Source organism: Equus przewalskii, chromosome 5 (genome assembly GCF_037783145.1).
Source record: "Equus przewalskii isolate Varuska chromosome 5, EquPr2, whole genome shotgun sequence".
Classification (NCBI taxonomy): Eukaryota; Metazoa; Chordata; class Mammalia; order Perissodactyla; family Equidae; genus Equus; species Equus przewalskii.
Window position 1 is genome coordinate 80,638,343 of NC_091835.1, and position 12,170 is coordinate 80,650,512.

The 12,170-nt window shown below is 39.8% G+C and overlaps 1 long non-coding RNA gene across 1 annotated transcript; it reads right to left on the reverse strand.

Moving 5' to 3' along the window:
• Positions 1–2,026: 2,026 nt before the first annotated feature.
• LOC139083711 (uncharacterized) lies at positions 2,027–7,577 on the reverse strand. Its single transcript, XR_011540620.1, has 3 exons — positions 7,493–7,577; positions 3,404–3,488; positions 2,027–2,648 (listed from the first exon to the last, which is right to left on the reverse strand). It is a non-coding gene; the product is annotated as an uncharacterized lncRNA (long non-coding RNA).
• Positions 7,578–12,170: the final 4,593 nt, after the last annotated feature.

A 12,170-nucleotide genomic window follows, 5' to 3' on the forward strand; every position in this document is an offset into this window, starting at 1 on the left:
TCTGTTTGATTCTTCTTTATAATTTCAATCTCTTTTGTGACAGTAACTCCAGAACTCGGCTTGTTTCTCTATCTTTCTCTCTACCTCATTTAGTTTTTTGATTATAGCTGCTCTGAACTCATTTTCATTTAGTTTACCTAATTCCAAGTCCTCAGGACTTAATTCTATGTTTTTATTGTTTTCCTTCTGGTCTGGGGCTTTTATAAATTGATGGATGGTAGAGGAGCAGTTTTTCCGCATGGTGGTAGAATTTGGTTGCAGTTACAGCCTGTTGCCACTAGATGGGGGTCGAGTGCCACGCGTTCTGAGCTCGCCACCTTCGGCCAAGATGGCGGCCCCCAGTGCGCTTTGCCAGGCCGGGGGCGGGGGTGGTTTCTCTCGCGCACCCATCTGGATTTGATGAGTTCTGTTCTCTGGTTTCCTGGGGCCCTGTGTTTATGGGGTCCCCACCCACGGAAGCTTTCCCCCACCAGCGGGTTTCCACTGTACTGGTGGCGGGAGTCCTAGATGACCCCCTGGTCGCGCGGCCCCTCCCCTGCTCCTTCCTGGACCCACGTGGCAATCCCAGTTTCTAGGGGATGGAGCAATGTTCTCTCCTACCCAGTTCCAGCTCCTCCGGGGCAGGCAGCAGGGGCTCCGTCCTCTGTCTTTTGATACTGTAGGTCTCTGAGTCCTCTGAGTCCCAATTAGGTTTATTAGCTGAAATTCAGGGGTTTTTTTTCAGTCCTTTGTTGTACTTTGGAGGGGAGAGAGTCCCGGGTCAGCTCACCCTGCCATTTGGCTCTGCTTCCTCTCCTTTCTTCCTTGTCTTTCTTTCTTTTCTTGTGTGTGTGTGTGTGTGTGTGTGCGTGAAAAACAAATGTTTTCTCTGGGTGGGCATTGCTTTAGTTCCCAATTTACGCTCAACATTTTTACATAACATCATACTGACAAAATCTTAGAGAACTCACACAAGTGAACTCATATATTATCTGACATAGCTTTCTACTTCATAATGTTGGTAAACAACATTGCTGGGCCAGAGGGGGAGTCATTTTAAAATGAAGAAAAGAGTAGTCCAACAACAAGGAGAAAATTTCCACCAAACCTGACTTCTGAATGGCAACAAGAAATAACCCTGAATATAGATTCCAGTGTTCTCTTTTTAAAATATTAACTATAATGTAAGCCTCATCAGAAAAGGCTGTGACCCAAGCACTTAGAACAATGTCCAGCATATATTTGGTGCTCCGTATTTCTTGAATTCATTAATGAAAGAATGAAAGTCAGTCTGTACTAAAGACACATTTTGAACTGACAAAGATACTTGTGGTAGATTGGATAGTGCTCCTTCCTTGGAATAGTATATTACATCCCACCCGTTGTCATGTGAGGTGTATCATACGGAAGGAGACCTCCCCATCTCGTTGGTTTGGGGATGGCCATGAGATATAACGGCATCCTTTGGGCTATGGAATGGAGCAGAAGTAGCAGTGTGCCAGTTCTGAGCAGAAGCTTTAAGTGTGATTCAGCATGGTTTGCTGTTCCTGTCTGCAGGCATGAAAGAACAGCATTCGCAAATAGATTTTTTTCAAACCAAGTCCCAAACTAGAAGACACATAGGGTCAATCCTCGGTCTACTGGCAGCCCGGAGACACTGAATTGAGCAAATTGTAATATGAACCATAAATACATAAATGTTGTTTGTTATGCAGCATTACCATAGCAGAAACTGACTAAAACAGAAACTGGTACCTAGAAACGGGGTGTCGATGGAATAAAAGCTTAAACTATATGTTTGGAGGGGTGGGTAAGGAAACTGTGATAGGAAACAGAAAAATGGCAACCCATATAACGTAATGACAAAACATTTGGTAAAGTCATCACATATATTAGCTTTCTGCCCTGAAATTACCATTTTGTAGCGACTTGATTTTCTGTCTCAACGTACTGTCATTTTGTTTGTATATGCAGAATGGTGATAGTACAGTGTGCTATTTGGGAACCAATCTGTGACTGAGACTGAAAGTGGATATATAATAATTTTCCATCCCATGAAAGCATTTTTAATCTTCACAAAAAAATCATTTTTATACAATATTCTAGAAGCAATTCAGTGTAGCAGGGTGTTTCTGTCAATTTGAAGATGCTGAATAAATAATTGTGTCTTTAAATTCCTTCTCTTTCTGAGTATGTGTTGGTAAATTTGGGGATATTTACTTTTGATTTCTGCTAGATGGTAATGTTTGAGAATACCCAACTAAGGAGCTTGTTAGAACAATAATGTCGGTAAATACAAGATCACAACCTCCTCCTATGCCAGCTTTGCCACACAGCCTCTTGTGGAACTTCAACCTTTTTCTCCTTCTTTGATTTTCTTACTTTGCCATAAACTTATTTGAAGGTAGAGAAGCTGCCAGATCACAATTTTTTTCCACTACATTTGATGTGATTTTCTTAATCTAATTTTTTTCTAGTGAAATACGACACCATATGGAGGATTAGTTTTGGTCATTTTCCAAAAGAAGTGTGTATTTGACTCATAACTCTGCTCTCTACCCTTTCCTCAATCATCATTCTTGGTAATTTCATGGCTTTTTTTTTGACATCTTGGAATCACATTTCTTAAATCTTCTCAGAACCACTTCAAGTCTTCAAACAGCTGCATCCTGGAAAAGAGATAGAGATATAGATATACATATACATATAGATATAGATGATATAGATATAGATATACACATATACCCATGTATATATTTTTATTTATATTGTTTATATTTGTTTCCGGTTTTTTTCTCTTTTATCCCCACTCCACTCCCTTGAGCTAGCTCCCTCTCTCTCATCTTCCTTTTGTTCTCAAACTTTGTAAAGTTTACACAGGCTGCTGTTACATTCTCCCCACTCCTCAGCCCCACAACCTGGCTCTTGTTTACATATCTGTCATGAAACTGCTCTCTCAAATTCTACAAATGAGCTCCTAATCAAAAACCCAATGATCTTTGTTCTATACTTGTTAGATGGAAGGGCTTGGTCATGAAACATCTAGAGATTTTGGTCACACAGATTGATGCAGAGAACGAGGAATTTGGGGCTAACAAGCTATAGAGAGGTGGAGCAGGGGGATAGAAATTCAATTTTGGGTCCTCCTCAAAGTCAAAGGTGAATCCAAGCCAAGTCTTGAGTGGTACAAGAAGCAAGAAATAAATGAGGACAAAGTGAAAGTAGAGTATTCTTTCAATGACCTAATGCTGCATAAAAAACTATCCAAAAATTTAGTGGCTTAAAAGAACAATTGTATTGCTCATGATTCTGCAGCTCAGAAATTCAAGCAAGGGTCAGCTGGGGTGGGTCTTTTCTACTGCACATAGTGTCAGCTGAGAATGTTCAACTAGGTCTGGAGGATCCAAGATGGCCTCACTCATACATCTGGGGCTTTGATGCTGGCCAGTCAACCAGGGTCCAGTTTTTCTGCTCCACATAGCCTCTCTCTTTCTGTAGTCTCTTATTCTCTATGGAGAGAGAGACCCAATTAGTATCCGATGCAGATCACAATACACTGAACAGAGAAATTAAATTTTTAGGATAAAAGCAAAGGCTTCACAAAGAAAGTGACATCTACTTGGTTAAAATAAATAAAGTTTATATTTCAAATTCCATTTAAACTTACTTCATGCACTTTAAATAGTTGGCTCTGGTCACCAACTAATAATTTATAACGTAAGACTATATACTACTTGACACCAGGGCACAAAATTAATGTAGCTAAATAGCTATGTTTTCAAAAACACAACAGAGATTAAAAGAATAAACCAAGCCTTTGAAAATTCAATAACCCTCCCACCATCCCCACAAACAAAACAAGATGAGGGTGAAAATGAGGAGACTGCAACTCAGAGGTTTTTGTACTTGCACAAGGTGATAATACAAATCTGATGCAAAATTGGGTTTTGTTAGTCCTGGTGTGATTTTCCGTTCAGAGTTCTATATAGCCTAACCCAAACTTGGTTATTATAGATGAAAATGATGTTCAAGAAGGTCTTTCTGGTAGTTATAGAAGTAGAAACTTTGGCTTATAGACTAAGGAATTCTCCTTGGGGTGAATCTCATGCTATGACAAGCAAATCTAGCTGTTTTGCTTCAGAAAGAGAGGAAGTGAGCTCCATTTTTCCATAACTCAAAGTTACAAGTGAAACAGTTAGTTTAATAAATAGCAAGTATGATGGGAGAAGAAATATAAATAGAGCTCATAGGGAAAACATTACCACTCAATCACTGTTCATGGGCTTCTTCCTACTGCAAGGAGCTTACGGCATTAGATTATTTCCTATGACAAATTCTGAGGATAGTAAATCAAACAGACTGAAAATTTAATTTTTGAAACAGCATTGATCAAAGATCAACTATCCATGTTAATCAATTAGATTGAGTTGTATTTGGCTCAATATCAGGCAATAAATCACTTTGTTTACAACACTAAATCACTTGTGAGAAGATGCCATTAAGCTTAGGGTAATTGATGAAAGCAAACGGCAAAAAAAAGGAGCCAAAGGAAAATGGGGAAAGACCCAAAAGAATCAGAGTAAGCAGAGTTCTTTCCTGAAAGACCCTCTCTCCTGGGGGTTTCCCTTGTCCGAATTCCATCCAGTCCTACCCATCCTTCAAATCCTAACTCCAAGCCATGATTCTAGTCATCCTTCCCTGACGGTTTCCTTCTTCTCTGTGCTCCTTCAGTACATTGTTCTCTTTCATTCCCTTTGTTTCTCTTGTATTTATCAGCCCACCTAAATCATCATTTTAGATGCGTTAGTATATAATCATACTATTTAGAGCTAGAAGGAACCTTAGCTATTCCATGGTCTAATGCTTCAGTAGCAGAGTCTAGCAGATTCCAGACTGGAAATCAGGATTAGGTTAGGTTTAATGGAGGGTTATTTGGCTGGTGGTGCTATTTCTGGACTTTTTTTTTTTTTTTTTTTAAAGATTTTATTTTTTTCCTTTTTCTCCCCAAAGCCCCCTGGTACATAGTTGTATATTCTTCGTTGTGGGTCCTTCTAGTTGTGGCATGTGGGACGCTGCCTCAGCGTGGTTTGACGAGCAGTGCCATGTCCGCGCCCAGGATTCGAACCAACGAAACACTGGGCCGCCTGCAGCGGAGCGCGCGAACTTAACCACTCGGCCACGGGGCCAGCCCCTCTGGACTTTTTTATATGAAAGAAGAAATCTTTATGTGTTTACATCACTGTAGTCAGTTCTCTATCACCAACAGCTAGATGAAAATTCCTGCTAGTTCTTGCAGTGGACAACTTAACACCAACTATGTACTGCCCTAAGCCTACCTTACAGCAAAGGAGGTGGGATGAAATTCTCTTTTAGAAAACCCTGAGAGTGACAGACTTGGGATGGCTACCCCAAATTCATTACTAGGGGATAGTTCTCATTCAAGCAAAATGGAGCATAGAGAAAGGTTGCTGAAGAGTGTAAGACACAAGTCTCTCACCAGCTAAAAATTAATGACTCTCTTTAGTCTTCATAGTTCTCCAAAGGGATGATGAATCTCCCTCTTCATCCACAATGAGAAAAGGTGTCTGAGGGATGCCTGACAATGTAACCCACTAGCCTTCCTTTCAGGCACAGATTGCTTGGAGATTTCTTTTCCTCCTGGGGCTGTCCAGAGCAGAGGCTTTTCCAGTCAGGTTTCTGGTTCTATTTTTCACTTTCAGTAGCTGGAGTCTGGAGTCTACCAACTGTTTCCGTTCATATTCCACAGGTTCTTCAATGTAAGTATTTCATAATGGAACCTGCCATGCCTTCCCCACCCCGCCCCGCGTCTGAATGAACAGTACTAGAACTAGAAATCTGGGAGGGATCCCACACTCCTTCCTCTGCCTCCCGTTGGTCTCCATGTAGCTGTGATCCTACTGCCTACATTTTTCTTGTGTCCTCTTGCTCTTCTACCTTCTCATCATTTCTCATCTGGATTATACCAATTCCTAAATAACTACTGTCTTTCCTCCATCTAACTCATATTCCATGATCTAATTGTATTAATCTTTCAAAAATGAAAGTCTGATCATTTTAAAATTCAAATGTCTAAGCAAGAAATCGAAGACTCATTAGGATCTCTTCAACCATTGCCTCTGCAATGCATCTTTTGTTACTTTATCACATGCCCTACAGAATAGCCGAACAAAACCAACAGCAATTTGCTGAGTGACTCCTGCTCCGTCACATCCTTATAGCTTTCCCTAAAAAGCGTTTCCTATCTCCCTTACCTGGAAAACTACTGTTCATACTCAGTACTTAATTGAGGCGTGACCACCTCCATGTATCCTATCTTGGTTCTGCCCCCAAGAAGCCGTATAACATAGTATTTAAGAACACGGTTCATGAGTTCAAACTACTGGCTCTGTCACCTTTGTCAAGTAATTTAACCTCTTTGTGCCTGCACTTCCTCATGTGTAAATTGCAGATAATTTCTCATGGTTATTGAGAAAATTGAACAAAATACTACATATAAAAGTGGTTTGAACTATTCTTGGAATATGGTAAGCACTCACTTTATGGAGATATTTTTCTTTCTAAGATTAAGTTAAATTCCTTAGTCTCATGGTCCCAGCCTTCCATGACCTACCCAAATGAGTGGCAGTTGTGGATTGGCTCACAAAGTCTTTTCCACTCCTCTTGTAGTTGAGAAACTAGAAAGCTAGAAATATTACTCTGACTCCCTTGGACCCAAGGCCCTGCAGCAAGCTATGACCATGGGCAAGATCCGAAGGGGGGAAATAAACAGAGCCCATCAACCAGTCAATTCTTGACAACCTCTGCTAGCAAACATCACCTTGGAAATGACTATGTTTCAGCTTCCTGGGTATTGAAAGGCAATTATGGTGGAGGCGGCCACATCTTGAGCTGATTCCCTAAAGATGGAACCTATGAGCAGCTAAGTGTATCCATCCTTTGGTTTCCTGGTGTTCAGAGGCAAAAGCACAGTGACAGTCAAGGTGCTGGTGGGTGTCTTGACTTTGACACAGCCTTTATGTGGCCTCAAGGATGATAGCTCCCCCATAGGTCAGTTGTCTGTTGTTCTGGAGACATTCCCAGATGACCCAGCCTAGAATCTGCTGCTCCTCCCTTCTAAAAATTTGGTAACCACCTAATTCCCTATATTAAATTCCTTACTACTTTGACTCTCTAGGAGAGTTTCTGTTTCCTGCACTGAACCCTTACCATCTAACCGACCCCAGGATTAGCTCTTGCTTCTCCCAACACCCACTCTGCAGTCAGTCATCCTCCAGCCTTCTTCAGCTCCCCACTTTTCTTTCATCATTTCTACCCTGTTCCTCTCCTCCCTGAAATCGCTCCTGTAATCCCAAATCTCCAATATGAAACTACATTTTTAGAAAGCTCCTTAGTCCATATACAGTTATAGCTCTAATATAAACAATCTTCATTTTGAAATTTTTGGCAAAAGCAAACTACAACATTAAAAGAGGAATTAGGAAAGTTTACATACCTATACTCGCAATTTCGCCAAGGAGATTTCATGAATCATTTCCAGATTGCCATAGAAGTCATAATGTAACTTGGAGATCTTTTTCTCAGGGCTTTGTAGGGCTTTTCAAAATCTGTTTAGTGACCCCAAGTTCAACTTATAAATAGCATTAAGCTAAATTTTATTAACCTTGGGGAATACAAGATTTTAAACCAAAAGAAGCCATTTTTGACCAAAACATGTAAGTGCTTCAAAATTTAAAATTTTTAAGTAATGCTTACTTTCAACATTTGTTAATGTGAACTAGGGTATGGACCCTAATCTACATTCAGATTATATATTTTAAAGTCTGGAGATAAAGATTTTGATACCACCTTGTTGAATAATTTTAGGCAAGTAGCTTATCTGAGAAAATTATACAATTTAAGTAAAAGTCAGCAACATAAAAATGCTGTAGTTCTAAAGCTACTGAGATTGTCATGGATTCAATAGGAGTCTAGCAACATGTTCCCCCTCTGTGTCTTCTCTGAAGCGGCTTCTTCATTGCCCAAGACACTCTGAACATTGTGAGCGCCAACATGCTTCAGTAGAAACCTTCCCGTGAGGAAAGTCAATTTTGCTAAACTCTGTTACATATTCTATAAACAAAACAAAACAAACAAGTAGCACCTAGCTTCTGGGTCTCAAGTAAATTTTCGTGAATTAGCTCAAGGATTTTTTTAACTCCCTCTTTATTGAAAGCTAAAGCTTAAGCATGAGGCCAAGGGGCTGACCAGGCCAGCAATTTGAGTAGACACACAAAGTTGTGTGCTCAACATTTCTCAGTCTTCTGGCGCTGACACACTGTCAAGGGAAAACCCTTAGTACCCCAACTCTCTCCTCTCTGAGGCCCAGTTCGTTCCCAGGAGGCATCTTAGTCATGGCATCCCCAGTAGACCGCCCTTCCTAACCCTGTACATGGCCAGTATATTTGTTTTCTATTCCTGCTGCAACAAATTACCACAAGTTTAGGCTTAAAACAAGAACCATTTATCATCTCCCAGTAACGCAGGTCAGAATTCCAGCGGGGCTCAGATGGGTCCTTTGATCAAAGTTTCATCAAGATACTGGCAGGCCAGGACTCTTCTGGAGACTCGGGAAGAATCTGTGCCCAGGCACACTCAGGTTGCTCGTGCACTTGTCCCTGTTTCCTTGCTGGCTGTCAGCCAGGGGTCATTCACAGCTTCTAGAGGGTGCTTGCTGTCCCTGGCTCATGTCCCCCTCCTTCAAAGGCAGCAACAATGTTTCAAATCTTTCTGGTGTTTCAAATCAATCTGACTTCTTCCATTGCCTCCCTCTAACTTCCTCTTCTGCTGCCTTCTTCCAGTTTAAGGGCTCATGTGATTACATTGGGTCTACCTAGAAAATCCAGGAATCTCCCTTTATTTATTTATTTATTTATTTTTGCTGAGGAAGATTCTCCCTGAGCTAACACCTGTGCCAATCTTCCTCTATTTTGTATATGGGTTGCTACCACAGCATGGCTGACAAGTGGTGTTGGTCCACACCTGGGATCCAAACCAGTGAACCTAGTCCGCTGAAGCATAGCATGTGGAACTTAACCACTAGGCCATGGGGCCGGCCCCAGGAATCTCCCTATTTTAATGTCAAATGATTAGTAATCTTAACTATATCTGCAAAGCTCCCTTTTATCATGTAAGGTAATATACTCATAGTCCCAGGGATTAGGGACTATGGAATCCTCTTGGGGACCATAATTATGTCAACCTCAATCAAACGTGTCTGAAACGGAGGCTTTCCAGCTGGAGTATCTACTTCTTATGCATTCAGTGGACCAGGAGGAAAAACTTCTCTCTATTCAGAATGGTCTACCACAAATCTCTGAAGGGTAAAATGTATTTGTTAAACCTTATTATCATGGCATAGCAATAAATGCATTTATACTCTTCTACCCAGCCTTTTACCAAAAAATGTGGAAACTACTTGGTCATATGCAAATTATAATTGCAAAGTCAATACTATGGATAAGGCATTATACGTGTTTGATGGTGCGTGACTGTGTGACTGCAGCCTATGTGTGAATTTTTGTGTCTGTATATGTGTGTAGAGTCAACGTGATATACTGAGGGGAAGAGCAGATTAGACAGCCAGACTTCTGAGCTTCTGCGCCAGTTCTACTACAAACTACCTGTGTAACTTTGAACAAATCATTTCAAAAACTCAGGTCTGGGGCCGGCCCCGTGGCCGAGTGGTTAAGTTCGCGCGCTCTGCTGGGGTGGCCCAGGGTTTTACCAGTTTGAATCCTGGGCGCAGACATGGCACCACTCATCAAGCCATGCTGAGGCGGCGTCCCACATGCCACAACTAGAAGGACCCACAACTAAAAACACACAACTACGTACTGGGGGGCTTTGGGAGAAAAAGGAAAAATAAAATCTTTAAAAAAAAAAACAACTCAGGTCCCAATTTTTTCTATTGTGAAGTTGAGTGATTTCCAGGTCAACATCCAGCTGAGGATTGTTTGTCTCAAGTAATTTTTATTTATATAAAGTAAAATGGCACATAAACCATAGATCAACTTTTTAAAAATATTTCTTCATAGAGAATTGTAATTTTTATTAAAATTTCTACGATTATCAAAAAGACAAGAAATAACAAATGTTGGCAAAGATGTGGAGAAAAGGGAATCCTTATGCACTGTTGGTGGGAATGTAAATTGGTGCAGCCACTATGAAAAACAGCATGAAGCTTCCAGAAAAAATTAAAAATAGAATTACCATATGATCCAGTTATTCCACTTCTGGGTATTGATCCAAAGGAAACAAAATCACTATCTCAAAAACATGTCTGCACTCCCATGTTCACTGCAGCATTTTTCACAATAGCCAAGACAGAGAAACAATCTAAGTGTCCATCAAAGGATGAAGGGATAAAGAAAATGTGGTACATATACACAATGAAATATTATTCAGTCATAAAAAAAGAAGGAAATTTTGCCATTTGCTACAACATGGATGCACCTTGAGGACGTTATGCTAAGTAGAACAAGTCAGATAGAGAAAGACAAATAAAGTATGATCTCACTTATATGTGGAATCTTCAAAAAAAAGGCAAACCCACAGGTAGAGAACAGATTAGTGGTTACCAGAGTCAGAAGGTAGGGGAGTGGGTGAAATGGGTGAAGGTGGTCGAAAGGCACACACTTCTAGTTGTAAGATGGATGAGTCCTGGGGATGCAGGGACAGCACGGAGACTAGAGTTAACAATACTGTATTGTATACTTGAAAGTTGCTAAGAGAGTAGATCTTAAAAGTTCTCATCACAAGAAAAAATATGTATAACTTTCTGATGATGGATGTTAACTAAATTTATTCTGGTAGTCATTTTGCAATATATACATATATCGAATCATTATGTTGTACACTTAAAACTAATACAATGTGTGTCAATTATATCTCAATTTTTTTAAAATACTGATGAAGCAGTTTTCATTTCTTCCAGAAAAACCACCAGATTTTGTTCCTTGTTGGTCGTCTCACTACCAACAAAAGAAAAGTTTACAAATTCACAAATCTGCTCCTCAAGAAACAAATAGAATTTGTTGTAAAAAAAAAAAAAGTCAAAATCTCAAGATTCGTATATATCCTAACGTAAAACAGATGGGTATCAGAATTTCTTCCTAAGAAGGCAATATAAGCAAACTATATTCTGCAGACGATTTTACCCATCATTTTTCTCCCATGATGAATTCTGACGCTAATCACTCTTCCTCTTACATTCACAGCAGGTTCCCTGTGCTTCAGTTCATGCATCTATTTTCCAGTGCACAAGGGATTGCACAAAACATATTTTTAGTAAAACATACTTAATATGTGTTTTGGGTACAAGAGGTAATGTCAGCTATTACTTGTGGGCCCAAAACCCACATAATGTGAATAATGTTTGTTGAATGTGGTTAAAAGTGGACATATTAACAGAATCTCACATTGTTTTTTCCTGAAAGAGATTCATAGTTCAGAAGCTCTTACAAGCTTAAATTTTCTGATGCTTGCTTTAATTTCAAATTACCTAAATGCAATTTTTGTTTAGTTCAACGATTACAATCCGTTTCTTAAAAAGTAATTTGTATTTCCCAATAATCGCTGCTGATGCTCAGAGAGTTTGGGACTTCACAGGTGAGACAGAAAAGTACGGTGCCTGCAGTTCATGTTGTCGGTTCTATTTCCGTATGACATATTCATACTATTTCTATTCTTGTTATTCGAGGATATTTCAAAAGGCAGAAACTGTCTCTAGTTCTTACATCACTCATGGCCTAGTACGCTGCACATTGTGGTTGCCCAATAAGCATTTTTGCATACTTCATCAGCAAAATTCGTAGACCTCAACAGAGCATATAACAAAGTGGAGAAGAACCTGGTTCTACCTACGGCTAATTAGTTAAGACCTGAAGCATTAAGTTCGGTTCTGTTCTGTTCCAGGTGCCACATTTTTTGAATCAATTTTGTTCAGGCACAAATTACGTACAATTAAATGTACCCATTTTAAGTTTTGATGAGTTTTGACAAACGCATACACCCAAGCATAATCCACCAGCATAATCAAAATACATATGTATGTATGTGTACATATATATAGGCATACATATATATTATGTGTTTGTGTGAGTGTATAGATTTAGGAGAGAGTATTTTTGGTG